The sequence below is a fragment of the Panthera pardus genome, unplaced genomic scaffold (genome assembly GCF_024362965.1).
Source record: "Panthera pardus isolate Hobbes unplaced genomic scaffold, ASM2436296v1 HiC_scaffold_13, whole genome shotgun sequence".
NCBI classification, from domain to species: Eukaryota; Metazoa; Chordata; class Mammalia; order Carnivora; family Felidae; genus Panthera; species Panthera pardus.
In genome coordinates, this window is record NW_026526688.1 from 134172317 (window position 1) to 134198213 (window position 25897).

General features: G+C 35.4%; 1 protein-coding gene and 1 pseudogene across 4 annotated transcripts in view; one reads left to right on the forward strand and one right to left on the reverse strand.

The window, feature by feature from the left end:
- MAPK10 (mitogen-activated protein kinase 10) overlaps positions 1–25897 on the forward strand; it is a 310548-nt gene that overhangs the window by 113136 nt on the left and 171515 nt on the right. The gene's annotated exons all lie outside the window — the stretch shown is intronic.
- LOC109276334 (S-phase kinase-associated protein 1-like) lies at positions 541–1024 on the reverse strand (annotated as a pseudogene).

Here is a 25897-nt window from a genome sequence, read left to right on the forward strand (position 1 = left end):
ACCCATCCCCCCACCCATCTCCCCTCTGGTAACTATCAGTTTGTTCTCTGTTGTTAAGAGTGTGTTTCTTGGTTTGCTTCTCTCTTTTGCCCTCCTATGACTGTTTGTTTTGTTTTTATTTTAATTCTTTTTCAGAAAACTTTTTGCAACTTGTTTTATTCACAATGCCAAATTTTAAAAGGTTATTAAACTAAAGTTAACTAAAAATAAGCTAGGCAGAAATTGCTTTAGAGAGATTTCTAAGATTTAGAAATATTTAGAGATGGAAATCCCAAAATGCCATCTCTCTTATAGAGAACCTACACGTCAGTTATTCAGAGCAAAGAAAAAAGAAACTTTTGATCATACCAGAAGAAACTCAGCCATAAGTTTGGAATCTGTACTCAAACTCCACATGCAAGGAGAACAACATTCTGGTAAAACAACTGATTTGCTGCTGTATTTGTCTACTGTTTGTCTAATGTTAACAGACATTTAAGAGAGCAGTGCAACTAGTATTTGGAACAATCCTTACAGTGGTACAGTGTCAGGCATAACGTTTCACTTCTCTTCACACCACTGGTTCTCTTGTGTACCTGGGCTTCTTATTCTTCAGTAAAGTCATTTTTGATATTAGAGGTCTTGGGAATCTTCTCAGGAGTTTTCCTCTTAATCGTATTGGCAACAGTCTTGCATGTAATGTCAAGCAAACCTTTGCTGTGTAAGCAGTTCACAGCCAGAATAAGTTCAAAAAGTATTCCTTGGTCAACTTTTAGGAATTCCTGGTCCCAAACAGGGATATCATCTCTTCACTTTTCTTTGTTGTCATCCTCAGGAGGAGGGGGGTTATCCTTGTGGTGGGTGCACCACTGAATGGCCCTTTAAAATATTGCTGCATTAACATTTGGTAGAGGAACTGGGTCATCCTTCCCTTCATCATTCCCAAATCTTCCAATATGGTCTTGATAGTCACAGACTGCTTGGCAGTTTCAACATCAACTTCAAATATCTCTCCATCAGAACTCTACAACTTAATTGAAGGCATGGTGCTTGGTCTCAAAGAGACTGTGGGCCAGGGGCTGATAAGAGCAGAGCAGCCTCAGATACAAGAAGAGAAAGGCAGAGAATAAGGCCACTACCTGTTTTGTTTCTTAAATTCCACATATGAGTGAAATAATATGGTATTTGTCTTTCTCTGACTGACTCATTATACTCTGGCTCCATCCATGTCATTGCAAATGGCAAAATTTCATTCTTTTTTATGGCTAAGTAATATTCCATTGTGTAATAGATATACACACATCTTCTCTATCCATTCATCAATCAGTAGACACTTGGGTTGTTTCCATAATTTGGCTATTGTAGATAATGCTGCTCCAAACATGGGGTGCATGTATCCCTTTGAATTAGTTTTTTTATATTCTTTGGGTAAATAGTAGTGCAGTTGCTGGATAGATAGTTCTATTTTTAACTTTGTGAGGAATGTCCATACTGTTGTCTCTCAGTTTACATTCCCACTAACAGTGCAAGAGGGTTCCCCTTTCTCCACATCCCCATCACCACCTGTTGTTTCTTATGTTGTTGATATTACCCATTTTGACAGGTTTGAGGTGATATCTCACTGTAGTTATGGTTTGCATTTTCCTGATGATAAGTGATATAGAGCATCTTATCATGTGTCTGTTGGCTGTCTGTATGTCTTCTTTTGAAAAATGTCTACTCATGTCTTCTGTGCATTTTTAGTTGGATTATTTGGTATTTGGGTGTTGGGTTTTATAAATTCTTTATATAGTTTGTAAACTAACCCTTTATTGGATATATCATTTGCAAATGTCTTTTCCCATTTTGTAGATTCCTTTTTAGTTTTGTTGATTATTTCTTTTGCTGCGCATAGGGTTATTTTGATGTAGTCTCTATAGTTTATTTTTGATTTTGTTTCCCTTGCATCACATGATATATCTAGGAAAAGTTGCTATGGCTGATGTCAAGATACCTGTGTTCTTCTCCAGGATTTTTATGGTTTCAGTCCCACATTTAGGTTTTTAATCTATTTTTAATTTATTTTTGTGTATGGTGTAAGAAAGTGGTTCAGTTTGCATGTAGCTGACCAGTTTTCTCAACACCATTTCTTGACAAGACTGTCCCCCCCCCGCGCCCCACTGGATACTCTGTCCTGCTTTGTCAATGATTAATTGACCATATAATTGTGGGTTCATTTCTGGATTTTCTATGCTGTTCTGTTGATCAGTGTGTATATTTTTGTGACAGTATGACACTGTTTTGATCACGACAGCTTAGTAATATAACTTAAATCCAGAATAGTGATGCCTCCAGATTTGCTTTTCTTTCTCATGACTGCTTTGTCTCTTTGGGGTCTTTTGTGGTTCCACGCAAATTTTAGGATTGTTTTTTCTAGCTCTGTGAAAAATGCTGTTGTAGGGATTTTTGAGAGGGATTGCGTTAAATCTGTAGATTGCTATGGGAAGCGTAGACATTTTAACAATATTTTTTCTTCCAATCCATAATGGAATGTCTTTACATTTCTTTGTGGTCGTCTTTAATTTCTTTCATCCATGTTATATAGTTTTCAGAGTACAGGTCTTTCACCTCTTCAGTTAGGTTTATTCCTAGGTATCTTATTTTTTTGGGTGCAATTGTAAATGGGTTGATTCATTAATTTCTCATCCTGCTGCTTCATTATTGATGTATAGACATGCAACAGATTTGTGCCCATTGATTTTGTATTCTGCAACTTCACTGAATTAGCATATCATTTCTAGCAGTTTTTGGTCGAGTCTTTAGGGTTTTTTATATATAGTATCATGTCATCTACAAATAGTGAAAATTTTACTTCTTGCTGAATTGAATGCCTTTTTCTTTTTGTTGTCTGATTGCTGTGGCTAGGACTTTCAGTACCATGTTGAATAAAAGTGGTGAGAGTGGACATCTCTGTCTTATTCCTGACCATAAAGAAAAAGGTCTCAGTTTTTCCCTATTTAGGATGATATTAGCTGTGGGTTTTTCATATATGACCTGTGTTAGGTTGAGGTATATTCCCTCTAACTCTACTTTTTTGAGGGTTCTTATTTATCATGAATGGACAATGTACTTTGCCAAATGCTTTTTCTGCATCTATTGAAAGGATTATATAATTTTTATCCTGTCTTTTATTAATGTGATTTATCAGGTTGATTGATTTGCAAATATTGAACCACCTTTACAATTCAGGAATAAATCCCACTTGATTGGGTGAATGATTTTTTAAATGTATTGTTGGATTCAGTTTGTTAATATTCTATTGAGAATTTTGCATCCATGTTCATCAGGGATATTAATCTGTAGTTCTCTTTTTTAGTGGTGTCTTCATCTGGTTTTAGTATCAGAGTAATGCTATCCTCATAGAATGAATTTGGAAGTTTTCCTTCATTTTCTATTTTTTGGAATTTGAGAGGAGTACGTATTAACTCTTATTTAACTATTTGGTAGGATCAGCCTGTGAAGCCCTCTGGACTTGGATTTTTGCTTGTTTGTTGTTCTTTGATTACTGATTCAGTTTCTTTGCTGGTTATTGAACTGTACAAGTTTTCTATTTCTTCCTGTTTCAGTTTTGGTAATTTATATGCTCCTAAGAATTTATCCATTTCTTCTAATGCCAATTTATTGACGTATATAGTTTTTTATAATATTCTGTTATGATTGCTGTATTTCTGTGGTGTTGGTTGGTATTTCTCCTCTCTCATTTGTAATTTTATTTACTTGGGTCATTTCTCTTTTCTTTCTCCTCTAGTGAGAGGTTTATCAATTTTATAGATTTTTTTCAAAGAACAAGTTCCTGGTTTCATTGATTTGTTTTATTTTTTGTTTGTTTGTTTTGTTTTTAGTTTTACATCATTTATTCCTTCTCGAATCTTTATTTTTTCCTTCCTTGTGCTGACTTTAGGCTTCATTTGCTGTTCTTTTTCTAGCTCCTTTAAGTGTAAGTTTAGGTTGTTTATTTGAGATTTTTCTTGCTTCTTGAGGTAAGCCTGTATTGCTATATACTTTCTTCATAGGACCACTTTTGCTTGCATACCAAAGATTTTTTACTGTTGTATTTTCTTTTTCCTTTGTTTCCATGTGCTTTTTTAAAAAATTTCTTCTTTGATTTTTTTAGTTGACCCATTCATTGTTAAGTAGCATGCTGTTTAGCCTCCATGTATTTGTGCTTTTTCCAGATTTTTTCTTGTGGTTGACTTCTAGTTTCAAAGTGTTGTGATCATAAAAGATGCATGGTATGACTTCAGTCTTTTTGTATTTGTTGAGGCCTCTTTTGTGGCCTAATATGGGATCTATTTTGGAGACTGTTCGCTGTACACTTGAAAAGAATGTGTATTCTGCTTTTTAAGATGGAATGTTCCTAATATATCTGTTAAGCCCGTCTGGTCTAGTGTTGTCATTCAAAGCCATTGTTTCCTTGTTTACCTTCTGTTTAGATGGTCTATTGATATAAGTGGGATGGTTAAGTTCCCTACTATTGTTGTGTTATTATCCATTAGTTCCTTTATGTTTGTTATTAAGTGTTTTATATATTTGAGTGTTTCATGTTGGGTGCATAAATATTTATAATTGTTATGTCTTCTTATTTTATTGTCCCCTTTGTTATTATAGTGTCCTTCTTTGTCTCTTGTCAGTCTTTGTTTTAAAGTCTGTTTTGTTCAATAGAAGTATTATGACTCCAGCTTTATTTTGACATCCACTTGCATGGGAAATGTTTCTCTATCCCCTCACTTTCAATCTGCAGGTGTCTTTAAGTCTAAAATGAGTCTCTTATTGGCAAATATTGATGGGTTGTTTTTTTTTATTCATTCTGGTACTCTATGTCTTTTGATTGGAGTGTTTAGTCCATTTACATTCAAAGTAATTATTGATAAATGTGTATTTATTGCCATTTTATTACCGGTTTGTGTTTTTTTTTTTTTTTCTGGAGATTTTCTCTACTCCTTTCTTGTCTTTCTCTCATATTTTGCTGATTTTCTTTAGTGATATATTTGGATTTCTTTCTCTTTATTCTTTGCATGTTTATTAGTGGTTTTTGATATATGGTTATCTTCTGCATATAGCAATCTATGTTAAGTTGATTGTCATTTAAGTTTGAACCCATTTTTTTCTCCTCTCCTCCCCACATTTTAGGTATATATAATTATTTTTTATATCATTTTTTTGGTGTGAGTTCCTTGACTTATTTTTACAGAAATAATAATTTTTACTGCTTTTATGTTAACTGCCTTTATATTGCCACTTTTGGTCTCTCCTTACCACTCAGAGTCCCTTTTACTGTTTCTTGCAGGGCTGGTTTAGTGTCATGATCTCCTTTATCTGGGAACCTCTATCTCTCCTTCTATTCTAAATGATAGCCTTGCTGGATAGAGTATTCTTGGCTGCAGATTTTTTCCATTCAGCATTTTGAATATATGCCACTCCCTCTGGCTTGCCAAGTTTCTGTTGAAAAATCTCCAGCTAGCCTTATGCATGTTCCCTCATAAGTTAAGGACATCTTTTGTCTTGCTACTTTACTTTTAAGATTTTTTTTCTTTGTCACTATATTTGCAAATTTAATTACAATATGTCTTGGTGTGAGCCTGCTTTTGTTGATTTTGATGAGAGTGCCTCTTGGATCTGGATGTCTTTTTCCTTCCTCAGATTAGGGAGGTTTTTCAGCTATTATTTTTTCAAATAAATATGCTGCCTTCTTTTGTCTGACACTTCTGGGACTCTTATAATATGAATGTTATTATGTTTGACGGAGTTTCTTAAGTTTATTTTCATTTCTTCTTTCCTTCTTTGGTTGAGCTTCACTTTTTTCCATTACTTTATCCTTTAGGTCATTAATTTGTTCCTCTGATTCTTCCAGCCTTGTGTTCATTGCATCAACGTGTTTCTAATCTTGTTTATTGTACTTTCATCTCTCATTCTTTTTTAAATTCAAATTTCAGTTAGTTAACATACAGTGCACTATTGGTTTCAGGAGTAGAATTCAGTGATCATCACTTACATACAACACCCAGTGCTCATCACAAGTGCCCTCCTTAATACCCATCACCCATCTGGCCCATCTCCCACCTCCCTCCCTCCATCAACCCTCAGTTTGTTTTCTATTATTAAGAGTCTTTTGTGGTTGGATTTATTCTTTGTTAACTCTTTTATCTCTGAGGTAAGTGTCTCACTGATGTCTTCTATTCATTTCTCAAGTCCAATGAATATCCTTATGATTGTTGCTTTAAATTCTCCATCAAGCATGTTACTTATATCTTATATCTGTTTCACCTAGATCTCTGGCCATGGCCTTATCTTTCTCTTTCATTTGGGTTAAATTCCTATATCTTCACATTTGTCTAAGATTCTGCTTTGTTCTCTGTGTTAGAAAGCTAATTATATCTCCTGCTCCTAAAAGTAATGGCCTTATGAAGAAGAGGTTATGTAGTGCCCATAGCATGGCACTTCAGGAAGTGTCTCTGGTGTGTGCTGCGTGCACTCTACTATTGTGTTTTGGCTGCTCTATTCTCTAGGCCGGTTGTCTGCAGAGACTCTTCTTGCCTGCCGTGAGCAGTGTCTGGTCCCTGGCCTGAATTTGGTGGGTTTTAATTAGATGTGCTCTGGTCTGCTTGTGAAATAAGACCTGTCACCACCTCCATCAAAACTGAGGCTCTGCAAAACTCTCCTGTCAGGAGACATGGTGTGGGCAGGGGTTTGTGCTGTCTTTTGGGGGAGGGGTCTATCCACTGGGACTGAGGCAAGTGTGACTAAGAGGGGCAGTTCCATCAGAGCATAGGGTGGTAGGACCTAGTGTATGCAAGTTAGGCAGCCAGTGTCCCACTGTGCTCTTCCCACAAGTGGTTCTGTATTTATGCTGAGGGATTTTATATTTTGTTTGTTTGTTTTCCCTGTATAATAATGCCATTCTTTGAGAATCTCTGAATAATTTTAGTTTGGCTGTACATAATCCCCAAGGCTGGTCTAAATGTCTTTTGGGACGGATTCTACCTTGTAACTGATTTTGCTGACAGATGAGAAAATATTCTAGAGACCTGAGAATAGTAGTATTATCTATATGTCTTTTTTCAAATAATTGTAATATTCAAAGTATATATTTACATTTTTTGCCACTCCCAGGAGAACAAATATGTGGGGGTAACTATGAGAATGCCCCCTTTTCATTTCTGGTTCATTAGGGGTTTTATGTTTTCATTACTCAGAAGACAAACTGTGACATTCACAATACATTATTATTAGATATAAGACTTTTTTTAAAAAAAAATCAAGGAAAACAATTCACCAAAGCCATTGAAAACATGCTTCCAAGTGAAGCCAGGTAAATTGGATTTACAATGCTTTGGGAATGTATATTTCTCATGTGCAAAACTTAATAATTTGAAATGATATTGGTAAATATTTAGGGACAGCCATATCAGACTCTTAAGAAATTCATTCTCACTATGGAAATGGTCTTCAGTCATACTTGTAACAGAGAACACAGAATTCTTCAGCATATTGTCCTAACATAGAATAGAAAATTAAGTTCCAAGCACATCTGTCATTTCATATTTTCTGAAACTATCTTTGAAACTCTTGAGGAGAAGTTAGTGATGGCTTCCTCCTAGATTCTTACATAGTTGGGTAGCTCATTCAGAAACTGATTGAAATAATACACAATTCACAGTGTTGATTTAAAATCTTAGAGGAAAATATATTTAAGGTTTGATGTTCTTTACTATACTAGCTTGTGTCCTATAAAAGAATTTCAAAATAATCTTAAAACTCTGGATAATGTACTGTAATTATGACTATTAAACAATGATCTTTTAACCTGTCACTAATAATATGCTGTTTTTCTTCTATTTTTTTAAACTAATTACATTTCTTTCATTATATTTGCATACAATAATTCCAAAATGCACTATGATCTTGAAATATAACTGTCCACTAAAAGTCTGGTAAAGTGGAAAGTGGAAAGAAAATAAGTATTGGATATTTAGACACCCAGGTGATAAAACAGAAGCTTGTTTCTTATTTATCATGTGAATTCCTCACACTCTTAGATTCCATTTTTTATAAAGTCATGCCTGCCAAGCTCACCTCAATGAGAATCACGTATATGAGCACATGCTGAGAGCTAGATTTTTAACTTTTAAAAAATGAAATTCCATATTTAATTAGTGTGATACATGTACCATTTGCATTACCCTGTATGCTGTCATAATTAAAAGGCTTCTCTTGGTGTACTCTCAGAGAAATCTATTGATAGAAGCTTCTGTTTCCACTTTCTCTTTTGAAATGCATATGCATATGTGTTAAGATATCTTATCACTATCTATACTTATAACTATATATTTATTGGGTTATATATCCAGGGATACATTTACAGAGAATATATAGGAGAGAAACCTAACAATAAATCTTGTATCAGTGGGCACCAAGAATACAGTGTCATCTGGAAATATTTCCTATGAAATGTGACCAGGTAAATAATATGTGTTAACATATATTTTTAAAGTTTATTTTTTAGAGAGATAGAGCACAAGAAGGGGAGGGACAAAGAGAGAGGGGGAGAGGGAGAGAGACAGACAGACAGAGAGATAGAGAATGGATCCAAGCAGTCTCTGCGCTGTCAGCGCAGAACCTGATGTGGGGCTCGAACCCACAAACTGCGAGATCATAACCTGAGCTGAAATCAAGAGTCAGACATTTAACTGACCGAGCCACCCAGGCGCTCCTATGTGTTAATATTTTATTAGTAATTATTAAGTGTAAGAATTTTAAAATAGGAATAAATGATATATTAACTCTCCTTTTACTTCCTGATAAAATATGACAACTGTGTCAGGGTTCCAAAGACCACTGCCAAATTTTGAGATTCATAGGAGAACTCACAGGACTCAGAATATAGTTCCACATACAGCTAGGATTTACTAAAGTGAAAGGATGCGGGGTGCCTGAGTGGCTCAGTGAGTTAGTTAAATGTCTGACTTTGGCTCAGGACATGATCTCATGGTTCATGAGTTCAAGGCTCTCATTGGGCTCTGTGCTGACAGCTCAGAGCCTGGAGCCTGCTTCAGATTCTGTCAGTCTGTCTGTCTGTCTGTCTCTGCCCCTCCCCTGCTTGCACTCTGTCTCTCTCAAAAATAAACATTAAAAAAAAATTTAAGGTGAAAGGATGCAAAGTACAATTAGCAAAAGGAAAAAAAAAAACATACAGGGTGACGTCTGAAGGAAACCATGCTCAAGCTTCCAAGAGTCCTCTCCCAGTAGAGTATCACAGAACATGTGTAATTTCTCCAGCAACAAATTGTGACAATATGGCTACCAGGGAAGCTCAGTTGGGACTCAGAGCCTAAGATATTTATTGGGGGCTAGTCATGTTGTCCCCTTTGTCGGGCACATACCAAAATTTGAGAGTCTCATAAGGTGAGCAGGTGTTCAGCATAAACCACATTGCTTGCACATACAGTTTTGACATTCCAATCAATTCTGGCAATGGCAGAAGCATCCCTCCAATCCAAGTTTCCAGACTTTAGTCAGTGGCTGTAATTTCAAGCAGGCCTTTTGAAGGATAGCAGTCTCAGGCCTGCTATTAACTTTTTTACTACACAGAAACCAAATATATTAAACTATTTAGATTCTTGTTTGGGTATTAAAACTTTTTTTCCCCCTAGGGTATTAATGTGCTTTAGTAGTTGAATTTATACACTAATTGGGAGACGTTAACTTCAAAGTTTCTTTAGGCCAACCAAACATCTGGTGTCTATAAGTTTTAGATTACTGTGAAGTAAATGAGGATTGATTTTCATTGCAATAGAGAAATTGTATTTAAGATGTTATTCCGATCAATGGTGAATCTCATTCATTTTTGGTAATTTTTATTTAACTTCTATTTCAAAGGTAAGGTTCTCTTACTTTATATCTCGAACTTGGAAGAAAACACAAACTGAGGTATATATAGTCCTATGCAGTGACTATGTTCTCTTAAATTTCGGATATAGGGGCGCCTGGGTGGCTCAGTTGGTTAAGCGGCTGACTTCGGCTCAGGTCATGATTTCACCGTCTGTGAGTTCCAGCCCTGCGTTGGGCTCTATGCTGACAGCTCAGAGCCTGGCGCCTGTTTCAGATTCTGTGTCTCCCTCTCTCTGATCCTCCCCCGTTCATGCTCTGTCTCTCTCTGTCTCAAAAATAAATAAACGTTAAAAAAAAATTTAAAAACATTTCGGAGATAAAGAAAGGGAAGAAATACATATGTTCATGATTTAAATTAATAGGGCTGATTTTGGGTTATTGATATTTGATTTTCAACTACTCTGTCTTCTTCAAATCATTCTTTATATTTACCCAGACTGATCATTTTAATGTTTTTAATGTTTATTTATTTATTTATTTATTTTTTGAGAGAGACAGAGTGCAGTTGGAGGAGTGTCAGAGAGAGAGGGAGACACAGGATCCAAAGCAAGGTCCATTCTCTGAGCTGTCAGCACATAGCCTGACATGGGGCTCAAACTCAAGAACCACAATATCATGACTTGAGCCAAAGTCGGAGGCTTAAGCGATTGAGTGACCCAGGCATTCCCAGACTGATCATTTTCATGCACAAGTCTGATAATATGATGCTTATTCTGAACCCCTTCATCCATAATGCTTGCTCTGACTTTCAGTCACTCACATTTCTCTATGTTCCCTCCAACACTGTGTTTTTGCCAATGTTAGTCCTTCTGTCTGACATTCTCTACACTTCTTTTTTTATCTATCTACTTCTACTCATTCTTCAGCTTTCAGCCCATATATCACTTCCTTAATATTTTTAACTGACCAGGATTGATCCTATTATAATAGATGGGCCAGCATAGAATCATATACTTTCTTTCTCTGGAAGTTGTCACAGTTGAAAATTGACATTTCTTGAAATGATATTGATTAATCTTTGTTCTTACCATTAGACTGAAAACCCCACTATATCCTCAATGTGTAGCAGAATTTCAGGCCTGTTGTATATCAATAAATGTTTATTACATGAAAACTTTGGGCTGTTTTCATTTGTTCATACCCTTGGGTCATCAGAATCGAGGTAGAGATCTAACTCTCTTACATATGGAATTTTGGATATATATAAGGCAACTAAGCTATAGCTAAAACAAGACCTAAAAAAAAAAAACTGTGGCATATTTAAGTCATTAATGTGGAGGAGTGTTATGCTCACTTTGCAGAGGAAGAATGGACCCCTACTCAAAATTTATTTCAGATGTTGAGACTATGATGTCATTCTGCACCAAGCGTGTATGAAAAGACTTATTACTCACATAGTGAGGCTTTCTGGGGAGAGCAGGGCATGTTCCTAAGCAGGTCCACACAAAAGACCACCCAATGAGACTATATGTTACACAGGATTTCCGTCTTTCTCCTAAGCACTCTGAAGAAAGGGCCAATTCCTGGGTGAAACATACATCCCGAGCCTAGCATCAGTGGTGGTATATGTTGGAATCAAGACACAAGTTTTAATCTGAGATACACAGATAGGTCTTGGCCAAGACACATGATCCAGGGCCACTTTAAGGAAGGCCCCAATCCCATACTCTAGTCCCTAGATGCCAAATAGTGAAATGTCCTACCTAGGTCAGTTAAATCCTAACAGAAGCTCAGTAGAACTCAGCAAATGTAGCACAAAGTAGCATAGCTCAAAGCACAAGCTAGGCAGCAGCTCAAAGTGCATGCTCTTCGGCAGGCAGAAGAGTCCATTAGCAAGCCAAAGCAAGAGTAGAAAGACCCCCAGCAATGGCAATTATCATCTAGACATGCATGCTTTGCCCATTGTTATGGTCACCTTGCAGAGGAGAGATGGGTCTCCCACCCAAAATTTGCTTTAGATTTTGAGAATAATGATACTATACATGCACCAAGACTGTGAAAAGTCTAATTACTCATATAATGAGACTTTCTGGGGGGAGAGCAGACATGTTCCTAAGCAGGGTCAAAAATGGGTTTGAGAAAACAGGGAAAGGAGACTGGGTTGGGATTTTACTCTGATTAGGGGTGGGGCTGAGATGAGGGTTTCTGTGTGCAGTGCTCAGGACTTGACTGGTTTGAACTTCCTGATGTCACCAAAAAAGGGAGCATCTGAGCTTTCTTAAACAACTTGCCCAGACAGAAGTGGGGGAGGTGATGGGAAAAGAGGAGAGCTGGAAAGTTGTCAGCTGTCAAACATCAAGAATGAAATTAGACTCTATATAACATGAGGGTAGTAAAGATCTGCATGTACATTTCTGAGTAGCCTATTTTGCTGTTTGAAGTATGTCTGTTGATAGGAAATGTTGGGTATATTATTTTTATGTAAATAATCCTATTATATGTGTTAAAAACCATGCCCAAGATAACCTTTCCTGCTCTCTTATTCTCAAATTATATAATATGATATAAAGGTTTACTATAATACTGATTTACTGAGTCAATTATTGGCATTGCATGCTTTAATTACTGTTCTATGAGTCTAGTTCAGCATCATGAATTCCATCTGAATTTTATTGTGTTGTCATACAGAATTCATGTAGGAAGTTAGTCAACTAGAATGGGCAGGGGTGGGGTTCCTGGATGGCTCAGTTGGTTAAGCATTCTACTCTTTATTTTGGCTCAGATTGTGATCTTCTGGTTTGTGAGATCGAGCCCTGTGTTGGGCTCTGTGCTAGGCATGGAGCCTGCTTAAGAGTCTCTCTCTTCCCCTCCCTCTGCTCTCTCCCACTTGTGTGCATGCATGTGTGTGCACACACTCTTTCCCTAAAAAAAAAAAAAAAATTAAAAAAATATATAAAAGAAAAAAATAATGAGCATGAGCAAATAAACTTCTTATTTGGACAGTCATTACAATTTATGACTTCTCTGTGGCCACAATATGTAAATATTTATTTAAAAGATCAAATGTAAAGCTCAACCAGTAGGCTGATTTAATAAGAGTTCTCCTAAGAGTGGCCTCTTTTTCAGTTATGTGGTTTGAGGTTGGTCAGTTCTGGCCTTGCAGTTTTAAGTTGTGCTTTGGCATCATTCTCCTAGAAGTTGCCTAATGGCATGAATCTTTCACTATACAACACTTAAGTTATTTTTAAAATGGTCTGATATGAATAGAATGTAAATTAAATGTGGTAAAGCATTCTTTTTTTGTTTCACTCATTGCTATACCCTCACAATGTCTGAACAATGTAATACTAGCTACTGAATGAATACTTGTAATTGGGTTCTTTGACAAGTACTTTTTGCCTCTTTGATATTAAAAATAGCTAATTATAATTTTGTTAAGTTATAAGCCTAATTTCAATTTCAGAATTTTGATGTTCCTCAGAGTACCATGTTGTTTGTTTAAATTTAAATATATTAAGACAAGTAATTAGAAACAGCAATCCACTGGAAACTTTAGAAGGAATAACACATAAAGCGATTTGTTAAGCTTATGCAAGTACACAAATTAATTATGTTTATTTGGTACATTTGATTTTAATTATATAGAAATCTCATATGAGCCCAATAGCAGGTTGTATATTATAGTTAGTTTTCAAGGGAACTGGATATGTAAGATTCTTATTTTAGATTCTCTTTCTTTTTCAGGGAACTACATCATCTTCTTATAGTTCCTCTTAGTTTCCTTTTTTTAAAAAAAATATTACTGAAAATACTGTGAGTGAATAAGAATAAGAAGTATGGATTCAGATTGCCAGGGTTGGACTTTGGGCAAGTTACTCACCCTTCTGTAACTCAATTTCCTTATCTATAAAGTGTGGTTAACAGGAGTAGTATCCATCTCATAAGATTATTGTGAAGATTAAATGAGATAATGCATGTAAAGCATTTAGCATAGTTCTGGGCACATAAGTGTTCAAAAAATTTTAATGTTTATTAAATTTTAGTGATGACTTAAATGTATCATTGTAGTAACATGTGGCTCAATTTTCACTTCCATAGCCTCATTTTGAAACACAACTTATTCCTTCATATAATTTATAGTCTCTTAATTTTCTAATTTAAATTCCCAAGAAAAGCCAGATCAACTAGGTTAGCATAGTCTAATCAGTTGTGAAGGGGTTAAGTGTGGCTCAAAAGATACAAAGCATGGCTTAGACGGTAGGGGCTGTGGGCCTATGGACCAACACCTCTAATTTAGTAACATATATGCACTTATACATACATACAAATACCCATGTGTGTGTACTGCTCATTTTCAGATGAGATTGGGTGTGTTCAGGGTGGTATGGCTGTAGAACTGTGGTTTTCAAACAATTGCCTATATCTATAGTCAAATAACATGAAATATCAATTAAGCTATTTCATTAATGGAAATTATCTTATGATTAGTCAATGATGTGAAATTTATTTATACACTTGGTTTGCTTAAAAAGTGTGTTTGCTTATGTGTTTTTCCCCACATTTGGGAATACTTAATCCATTTGATTTTTAAAGTATTTCAAAGTTGAAATAATATTTATGCTAGTAGAGGTTATTTGAAATTTAGTTGGAACTATATTTTATTTTCCAAAGCAAATTCGTTGACATACAGATTTTAACAAACAGAAAGCAAAATTGAAAAGTGATTAAATGTGGTTTAAAATAAACAGGCTGGGAATATGTTAGATATGCTTTGGGAACTCAGGCTAATGTTGTCTTTGACTATTGGTTCTGTGATAAAATGCATTTCTAGGGCAATTTTACTTTTTTGCACTTTGCAGCTGAAAATTTCCATATATTTGTAACTTAGTCTAATAGCTCTTAGCAAGGAGGACTATCTATATTGAATTTAAAATCTTCTCAGGGGAGGTAAAGAATATTCTCTCCTATACTTTTCTAGGTTTATCCACCTAAATAACATAATATTGATTTTAATTATCTAGTCCAGATATCTACATGTGAAAGAATACCTAGAAGTTTTCTTTAACTCAGAATGTTATGAAGAGGATGACAGAATTCATTGAAAACATCAAGCCAATTTCCCTAATGAGATCAATACATAATTGAATAATGAGGGAGTAATGGGTTCCAGTATTAATTTCCAGTTTTTCCCCATTAAGGAACTAGTGCTAATCTTTAGCAATTTACTGGGGGAAAGTTTCGGTATTGGTTCTAAGTGGACCTTCTCCAGGTACTATGTGGTTTTTGTTTAATCTCTACTCTGCAAAGATCTATTTTTTGCCTTTGTTAGGTTAAACAGAAAGGGATTCCGTAAAAGGGTTCACAGATCTTTCTGGATGGCTGGAAGACCAGTCCAGAACCAAGGGTTAAGGCATAGGTAAGAGCCTAAAGAATGGAATGATTCTGCACTCTGATGCTTCTAGACACCTGCTACCGCTGCCTACTCCCATTATTCATTGCTACCAAGCAGTTCTCTGGCTGACCTAGCACTATGTATTACTTCAATATCTCCCTAGCTTCCCTGGTCTGTGACTAGTTTCTTAGACTTTCCTTGCCCTCAGTGCTTGATATTTTTGAGGCACACTGGTCAAGTTCTGTTGTTGTTGTTGTTGTTGTTGTTGTTGTTATTGTTTTCAGAAGTCTTTTGATTTGGGTTTGTCCACTGCTTCTTTTATGGTTAGACAGGGTTCGCAGGTTTTTTTTTTTTTGGAGGATACCACAAAGTTAAGTGCCATTCTCATCATATCATATAAAGGGTTCATGAATTCAACATGACTTATCATTGATAATTTAGCCTTGATCACCTCTTTGAGGTAGTATTGGCCAGGTTTCTCCATTCTAATATCACTTTTCCCCCCTTCTATACTCTGGATATAAATCCGTAAGGAAGTTCACCCTGGGGAATCAGGAGGTGAGATAGTAAGGTAGAAATTAAGTTTCTCCTCCTGGAGGGGGTGGATATCAACATAAGTTATTTGGAACACTTCTGTAGAGAGACTTGTCTCTTCTCCCCCATTAATTTATTTACTTAATAATTAATTTATGTCAATTATGGACTCATGTGTATTTATTTTGTATTTTGGAATATAATTCAATACTACATTTTTTATATTGTTGCTTAAATGGTTCCACATTTGGCCATTGGTGACTCTTTCAGATTGGCTCTGTGCCCCTTTGGCATGCCTTCACAGTATTTTCAGTTATGATGTCTCTTCAACTTCTCAGGTATCTAAGATATTGCACCTGTTGGTGCACTGCATTTCAGGTCATTGATTGTCAAAGTTACAGCAGTTGTTCCACTAGTGCATACTAGGCCTTATTCCTTGTGATGGGATCATCCTTACCAGACAGGTTATCCAGATCCAAATTCCATCTTAAAGTGGGCTTCCCAGTACTATTCCTGGTATCAACTTTTCTAGGATGGATTTCCCGGGCAACATATTCTGAGCTAGAGTGATGCTTTGGAGAGTGTTTTTAGAAAAACACGTGTAAGGAGGTAGGAACAGCAGCATGGGCAGAAGGTGAAGCCAAACTACAATGCATTTCCCATGGGGAGCTGTGAAGTTGGGAGTGACCCTACAGAGATGCCTTCAGTTAAGACAAAGTGTGTTAGGGACTTGGGGGCTGGTACCCCACATTCACTGGGAAAGAGGGATAACTTTGGGTAGAGAAGCTCCCTTTAGCAGTGGGCCATTCCTGGGAAGAGACTCCGCTGTGTGCGGTCAGCAGACAAAACTCCCAGCAGCTGGAGAAATGAGTGGCTCAGTCCTGAAGGGGGAATCCAGCATTGTGACACAGAAGCCACTGTAAATGAGAAATGTGCCTGTTTTATTATCTATAAATATGTTTGGTCACTATAATTTCTATACTGTCTTGTTTACTGTAAAAGATATACTAGCAGAGTAGCCATCCAATATGGCTTTTTCCTCCTACATTTTGAACTGTTTCTGTCAAACCACTGACCTGTAAAAGGCAGTGACATGCTGAATGGCATTTTCTCAACACAATTTCTCAGGATTGAGAAATTCTTCATACTCTTCCTGTTTAGTTTGATCCTAACCTGTAAATGCTTTCTGGATCCGAACTGGATTTTTTACATTTCTGTACTTTTCCTTGGAGTTTAAATCCTGACTGTCAAAGCTGATTGACATTTCCCAATTCTTTTCTACTCAGCAGGCTCTGTCCCAGCTGGGATAGCTGAAGTCAGCCTTCAATTCAAGGAAAGGGAGAGCTTCCAAAACATGTTCATTGGAGAGGAGAGTGATACAAAAAATAAAAATGTTCATCTTTGGCAATATTCAATTTGTTCCTTCAAAATTTCCCTATGTTGTGAGATAATTAAGACACAACTGAGTCTACTGAACATATTTAAAGGTTATAGAGGGCCTAGAGATTAGGACAGAAATTAATAAACAGAGATGTTTGCCCTGATCCAAATGCTAAAATTCTAGATACAAATGCCATTACAAATATATTAGGCTGAGTATATCACTAGAAGAAACCAAAAACATTGTGTTTGTTGTTAAGAAATACTCATACAATTTGAACTAGCTTTTCCAACTTTAAATGCAGGTGGAGTTCTATATATATATGTGTGTGTGTGTATATATATCTATATATATCTATATATATATATCCTTCTAAATACCAACCAGTTAATTATACAATAAATATATGTAAAGGGGGAAAACAAAATATTTCTTTTGCTTTTAAGGAAAACTCTTCACATCATTGCCCTTCTTTCCTACCTGTGGCCTACTTATCAAAATGTAAAGGTTCTGGGGTGCCTGGGTGGCTCAGTTGGCTAAGTGTCCAACTCTTGATTCTGGCTCAGGTCATGATCTCACAGTTCATGAATTTGAGCCCACAATAGGCTCTGTGCTGGCAGCATGGAGCCTGCTTGGGATTTTCTCTCTCCCTCTCCCTCTGCCCTTCCCCTGCTCTCATGCACTCACATTCTCTCCCCTCTCTCAAAATAAATAAATATACATTTTTTAAAAATGTAAAGGCTCTGTTACCACTGTTGAAAAAAGATGGACATGATTCATGATTCTTAAATTCTTTTGAAATCATATTACTCCTGGCACCCCAGGAAATGTTCTTTTAAAATATCCATTGCACTGGGGTGCCTGGGTGGCTCAGTCAGTTGAGTGTCTGACTTAAACTCAGATCATGATCTTGTGGTTAGTGGGTTTGAGCCCCATGTCAAGCTCTGTGCTGATGGCCCCTGGAGCCTGCTACAGATTCTATGTTTCTCTCTCTCTCTGCCCCTTCCCCACTTGCACTTGTCTCTGTCTCTCTCAAAAATAAATAAACATTAAAAAAAGGTTTAAAAATATTATCTGTTGCACTAAGGCTAAAAGAATAAGAGAACATTTGATTTTATGTGAATTTATGGCCTGCTTTTTTCTGCTTGAAGCATTGGGTTGTGCTATGAGTTTGTATTGGCAATATCCCAAATACCCTCTTTTTATTTCTTCATTCTGTGAAGTTTTGACTAAATTAAAAACAAACAAAACTTTATGCTGCTAAATGAGATGAGTATCTGTTTGCATTTGTGTTTTCTGAAGTTTGTACTTTAGAGTTTAAAGAGTTGACTGTGCAAGATAGATGTATGCTAATTATATCTGCAGAAGGGGCTAGTCAGATAAATCTTTCCCCCATGGTGGAAAGAAACCATGAGGGAGGCCATGAGAAAGGCTCTAGGTAGCAGTAGAAAGAGGGGGAAGTGGAAGGGACAGAGAGATGTATAGACAGAAAGGAAGGGCAACAGACCTTGCATTTGGGTCTTTGGGTGGTGATAAATATGTCCCTACAAAAAGAGCTGGCTTGAAACCATGGAAAAAGCTGCTTCCATTTTCATCCTCTTTTTTACTTATCTCTACTTCAGAGTTTATGGTTAATTATTTTTAGAAATCATTTCCCTCTTGCCCTCTTCACTCCAATTTAGTTGCTAAGTGACTGGAAGATAGAGTGACCTCTGAATTTATTCTTCTCATTACGTTGTTAGATTTTTCCACATCACTTAAGGGACCAAGTTGTTTGTGTAAGTTCAGCACCTCTCCAGGATTCAAGTTGACATTTCACCTAATGAATAGCCTCTATTGGCCTGGTTATTGTGGGGATACATAATTAAAGCATTAATGCTACTTGTTTAGTGGAATTAAGATTTCATTTTGCCTTTTGACTTAATTGCCCAAAGGTTTCTTTCTTTTTTTTCTTGCTTAAGGCATATTATTATGTCCATCTGTGTTAAAATAAATATATTTTAAAAAGTCAATCCTTAGAAAAATTTAAAAGTTACTTTGATGGTAAATTTTTAACTTTGAGGATTTAAAAATAAACCCGTGTATATGCAAATATTTTAATTTTATGGAAATTCCATAAAGGCACTGATTTTCACCTTCTATTTTTGAATTCTTCGGTATTGTACATGACTGTCCAGTATAGCTACCTGACATACAGTGGATACTAAATACATGGATATTTTTCATTTAGTCCAGGTGATGGGAATTTGAATTTTCTTCTTGAAATAAGGTTAATATTAAAAATGTTTTTACATATTATAGGGAATTCTGACCACACCCAAATGCTTTAGTGTGTATCACTATTGCTGTTTTTACTTTTTGGGACTTGTAGTCTTTATGTATTTATCATCTGTGATGTGAAATGTTATCTATCTATTTATCTATCTATCTATCTATCTATCTATCACATTGTATATATAAGAAACATACATTTGGTGCTTATTATGTAAAAGGCACTATATGCTTTACAAATATTATCTTATTAATGTAGAATCGGTGAGGAAAACAATGTCATCTTTCCTTTCTGGCTCCTATTTAGAGAAGATCATGTGTAATTCATATACAAACCTAGAAATTATTACAGATGTGTGGAGCATGAGGATGTTAGAGGCTGAGTATTGTGTGAGTAGAATTATAGGTGTGGTGGTGGTAGGTACATAGGGTTTCATGAAGTAACTGAAGAGCTGAGTTTTATACCTCTTGATATTTGAATAGCAAAATGTCTTGAGGAATGTTGAAGAAAAAGATGTAACTAGGCAAAGGTAGTGGTTTATATACTTCACCTGGATAAAATGCTTTTTGTGATTGATAGTGAGATCTAAACTGGTGGTGCCTGTTAAAACTGTTAGAACCAATTTAAGCAATAATTTTCCAAATGAAAAGGATGATGAAAAAATCCTTTTTCTCTGTGTTAATGTAATTCTGTACAGGATATTTTAGAAAATTAAGTGAAATACTTGTGTTTAGGTTTGGGCCCCAGATACATGAATTTTAGGTAGAATTAGAAAACAATTCCTGAGAGGCCATTTCTAATATATTTAAAATGTTTGCTGGTCAGTGTTTTTAGAAATTTAATCTGTGTTTACTACATAACATTTATCACATTTGAATTTGAGTCCTTATTGCCTCACTGATGATGTATGAATTTGGAAGATTTCCTAACCATTTATTATTAGGTCTTAAGTTTCTTATCTATGAAAAGAAGTTGCTTAGATATTTGTTATGTTTTCTTTCAGTTAAAAAAGAAACTGAAGAAAGCTTTATATCTGTTATTTTACTATACACTGTAGTAGTATTTTTAATTAAAAAGATGCAGTCTTCACTGTAAAACTGAAAAACATATAAAAGCACAAAAATTAAATATGTGCACATTTCTGTCTCTATAAGACTATACTCATATCTATTTTTTAAAAAAGATTGGGGTCATATTGTAACCCATTTTTGTTATATTTTTCCACTTGACAATGTATTGTGAACATTTATACATATTGTAATTTATAAATGGCTAAATGGAATTATGCTATATGCTTTTAACGTGCTTTTATTAATCTATTTTTATTGAACATTTAGTTTTTCAATTATTTTACTGTGAATATGCTATTGTGAACATTCTTATAGATTAATCTTTGTACAGATACTTGATTATATCTTTGCCATAAGTACTTAGATATGGAATTATTTAAATTTAAAATGCACTTGTTGGGATGAGCACTGGGTGTTGTATGGAAACCAATTTGACAATAAATTACATTAAAAAAATTTAAATGCATTTTAAAGCAATCAAATAACTTATTGTCAAGTTGCCCCCACAGTTTGTATCTATTTTAATTTGCAACATATAGCAATTCATTTAACGAATATTTATTTAGTGCTATTTTACATTGACATGAATAAAGTAGGATATTGAAATAGATGTCTGGGAGGAAGATAGCAGGTTAGGTCTGTTCTTCTGCATTGAATGTTAATCATCAAAACTTCAAGAATTTGAGAGGTAAAACAATATCTTATTTTTTATTTCTTTGCTGTTAAGCAGAAAACCTATTTTTTTTAAGTTACTTTGAGGGTGGTTTTGTATTGGGACTATTTTATTGCGCTCCCTTGCTTGGCTTCTGAGTCCCTACTTGATGAACGCGTTGGGGGGGGGGGGGGTGACCTCTAATGTTTGTTACTTGTCCTCCAACTGGTTGCAAATTATAGGATGTTTTTGCCATCAAAATTAGAATTTTTCTCATCAAAATTAGAGAACTTTACTTTCTATTATATGTTGGTAGTAAACTGATCTTTTGTTTAATGTTTGTTTATATGTTTTATTGTTCTCATCGTGTTGGTTCTGTTTTGTATTTTTTTCTTTCTTATGGTTCCATTGTGTGTTTTATTTTTTTTTTTAAGTTTATTTATTTTTGAGAAAGAGAGACAGAGACAGAGTACGAGTGGGGGGAGGGGCAAAGACAGAGGGAGACACAGAATCCGAAGCCTGTCTCCAGGCTCTGAGCTGTCAGTACAGAGCCTGACGTGCAGCTGGAACTCAGGAACCCTGAGCTCATGACCTGAGCCGAATTAACTGAGCCATCCAGGAGCCCTCTATTTTGTGTTTTAAAGTGACATTCTAAGGTACCATTTTTCTTACTTTAATACTTATATACGCATTAGCCTTCCTTCAGTCCAATTGTTCTGTTATGGGGATTCTGACTCATTCTAGTTGCTTTTAGGATTTTATTACTGTGTTGGCTGCTCTTCGTACTCTTTTTAGGCATGGATTTATTCTTATCTATCCTGCTAAGGACTTCAGTATGTTTTACAACTATATAGGAGAATTAACTGTCATTATCACTTCAAATATTGCCCCTTGCACATTTGATTTGCTTTGTTCCTTCTGAAACTTGTTTTATTTATTTTGGACCTTGTTATTCTATTGCCTGTATCTCTAGATCTTTTATATTTTTCATCTCTTTATTAGTATGTGATAAATGCTTATGAATCTTTTTCTACTTCATTAACTCGATTATTTCTATTCAGCCTATTAACCTATTAGGCTTTTAATTTAAAAGCTACTTTTCCCACAATGTCTATTTAGTTCATTTTCAGATCTACCAATTTTTCTTCTTATAGTAGTGATAACTTATTTCTTATGGCATTTGTTCCTTTTTATTTTTTTAATTTACGTAGCTTTCTAAATTATTTATTTTTCTTTTCAAATTTTATTTAAGTTCTTGTTAGTTAACATACAGTGAAATATTGGTTTTGGAAGTAGAATTCAGTGATTCATCACTTACATACAACACCCAGGCTCTTCATAACAAGAGCCCTCCTTAATATCTATCACCCATCTAGCCCATCCCTCACCCACCTCCCTCTGTCAACCCTCAGTTCGTTCCTTGTTATTAAGAATCTCTTATGGTTTTTTTCCATTTCCCCATCCCCCATATGTTTATCTGTTTTGTTTTGTTTATTAAATTCCACATATGAGTGGAATCATAGTATTTGTGTTTCTCGGTCTGATTTATCTCGCTTAGCATAATACATTTTAGTTCCAGCCACGTTGTTGCAAATGGCAAAATTTCATTCTTTTTGGTGTCAGAGTAATATTACATTGTGTGTGTGTGTGTGTGTGTGTGTGTGTGTGTGTGTATACACACACATACCACATCTTCTTTATCCTTTCATCAGTCAATGGACATTAGGGTTCTCTCCATAGTTTGGCTATTGTTGATAATGCTGCTATAAACACTGGGTTGCATATACCCATTCCAATCTGTATTTTTGTATCCTTTGGGTAAATACCTAGTAGTGCAATTGCTGGGTCATAGGGTAGTTTTATTTTTAATTTCTTGAGGAACATCCATATTCCAGAGTGGTTGCACCAGTTGGCATTCCCACCAAAAGTACAAAAGGTTCCCCATTTTCTGTGTCTTCACCAACACCTGTTGTTTCTTGTGTTGTTAACTTTAGCCATTCTGACAGATGTGAGGTGGTATCCTATCATGGTTTTGATTTGTATTTCCCTGATGATAAGTGATGTTGAGCATCTTTCATGTGTCTGTTAACCATCTGGATGTTTTCTTTGGAAAAGTGACTATTCATATCTTCTGCCCATTTCTTAACTGGATTATTTGTTTTTTGGGTGTTGAGTTTGATAAGTTCTTTATAGATTTGGGATACTAACCCTTTATTAGATATGTCATTTGCAAATATCTTTTCCCATTCCATAGTTTGCCTTTAGTTTTGTTGATTGTTTCCTTCACTGTGCAGGTTTTTATCTTGATGAAGCCCCATTAGTTCATTTTTGCTTTTGTTTCCCTTGTTTCTGGTGATGTGTCTTGTAAGAATTTCCTGTGACCAAGGTTAAAGAGATTGCTGCCTCTATTCTCTAGGATTTTGACAAAACCATTTAGGTATCACATTTAGGTCTTTCATCCATTTTGTATTTATTTTTGTGTATGGTATAAGACAGTCCAGTTTAATTCTTTCATATGCTGCTGTCCAGTTTTCCCAACACCATTTGTTGAAGAGACCATCTTTTTTCCACTGGATATTCTTTCCTGTTTTGTCGAAGATTAGTTGACCATATAGTTGTGGGTACATTTCTGGGTTTTCTATTATGTTCCATTGACCTATATGTCTGTTTTTGGGTGAGCACCAAACTCTCTTGAAGTCTACAGCTTTGTAATATAGCTGGAAATCTGGAATCGTGATGCTTCCAGTTTTGCTTTTCTTTTTCAGGATTGCTTTGGCTATTTGGGGTCTTTTGTGGTTTCATACACATTTTTTTAGGATTGTTTGTTCTAGCTCTGTGAAAATGCTGGTGGTATTTTGATGGGGATTGCATTAAATGTGTATTCCTTTGGATAGTTTAGACGTTTAAACAGTGTTTGTTCTTCCAATCCATGAACATGGAATGCTTTTCCATTTCTTTGTGTCCTCTTGAAGTTCTCTAGCTTTCAGAGTACAGATCTTTTACCTCTTTGGTTAGGTTTATTCCTAAGTATCTAATTGTCTTAAGTGCAATTGTAAATGGGATCAATTCCTTGATTCCTTTTTCTGCTGCTTCATTATCAGTGTATAGAAATGCAACAGATTTCTGTATATTGATTTTATATGCTATGATTTGCTGAATTCATATATTAGTTCTAGCAATTTCTTGGTGGTGTCTTTTGGGTTTTCTACATAGAGTATCATGTCATCTGCAAATAGTGCAAGTTTTGCTTCTTCCTTGCTGATTTGGATGCCTTTTATTTTATTTTGTTGTTGTTGTTGTCATTGTCTAATTGCTGAGGCTAAGACTTCTAGTACTATGTTAAATAGTAATGGTGAGAAGTGGACATCTTTGTCTTATTCCTGACTTATTCCTGACACTATAGGGGAAAGGCTGTTTTTCCCTATTGAAGATGATATTAGCTGTGGGTTTTTCATATGTGGCCTTTATGATATTGAGGTATGTTCCATCTATCCCTACTTTGTTGAGGGTTTTTATCAAGTGGATGCTATATTTTTTTCTCAAATGTTTTTTTTGCATCTATTGGGAGAATCATATGGTTCTTATCCTTTATTTTATTAATGTGGCTTACCACGTTGATTGATTTGCAAATACTGAACCAGCCCTGCAGTCCAGGAATAAATCCCACTTGATCATGGTGATTAATTCTTTTAATGTATTGTTGGATTCAATTTGCTAGTATCTTGTTGAGAATTTTTGCATCCATGTTCATCAGGGATATTGGCCTGTAATTCTCCTTTTTAGTGGTGTATTTATCTGGTTTTAGAACCAAGGTAATGCTAACTTCGTAGAATGGTTTGGAAGTTTCCCTTTCATTTCTATTTTTTGGAACAGTTTGACAGAAATTGATATTAACTCTTCTTTAAATGTCTGGTAGAATTCCCCTGGGAAGCCGTCTGGCCCTGGATTCTTGTTTGTTGGGAGATTTTTCATTACTGTTTCAATTTCTTTGCTGGTTATGCACCTATTGAAATTTTCTATTTCTTCCTGTTTCAGTTTTGGCAGTTTGCATATTTCTAGGAATTTATACATTCTTCCAGATTGTCCAGTTTGTTGGCATATAATTTTTCATAATATTCTCTTATAATTTTTTGTATTTCTGGGGTATTGGTTGTGATAGCTCCCCTTTCATTTGTGATTTTATGTATTTGGGTCCTTTCTCTTTCCTTTTTGGTAAGTCTGGCTAGGGATTTATCATTTTTATTAATTCTTTTGAAGAACCAACTCTTAGTTTCATTGATCTGTTCTACTGTGTGTTTTGTTATTGTTGTTGCTGTTATTTCTGTATCTTGTATTTATGCTCTAGTCTTTATTATCTCTACTTTTTTTTCCTTTTCTACTTCCAGGATTCTTTACTTGTGTGTGTATTTTGTGAATTTGACTATGATATACCTTGGCAATGGATGGCTTTTGTTGACTTTAATGGGAGTTCTCTGTTCTTTGATTTTGATGTCAGTGTCCTCCCTCAGATTAGGAAAGTTTTCAGCTATAATTTGCTCAAATAAATCTTCTGCCCCTTTTTCTCTCTCTTCATCTTCTGGGACTTCTATGATATGAATGTTATTCAGTTTTAATAAGTCACTGAGTTCCCTAAGTCTACCTTTGTGATTCATTACCTTTGTTTCCCTCTTATTTTCAGCTTCATTATTTTCCATAATTTTCTTCTACATCAGTAATTTGTTCCTCTTCTTCATCCATCCTTACTGTTATG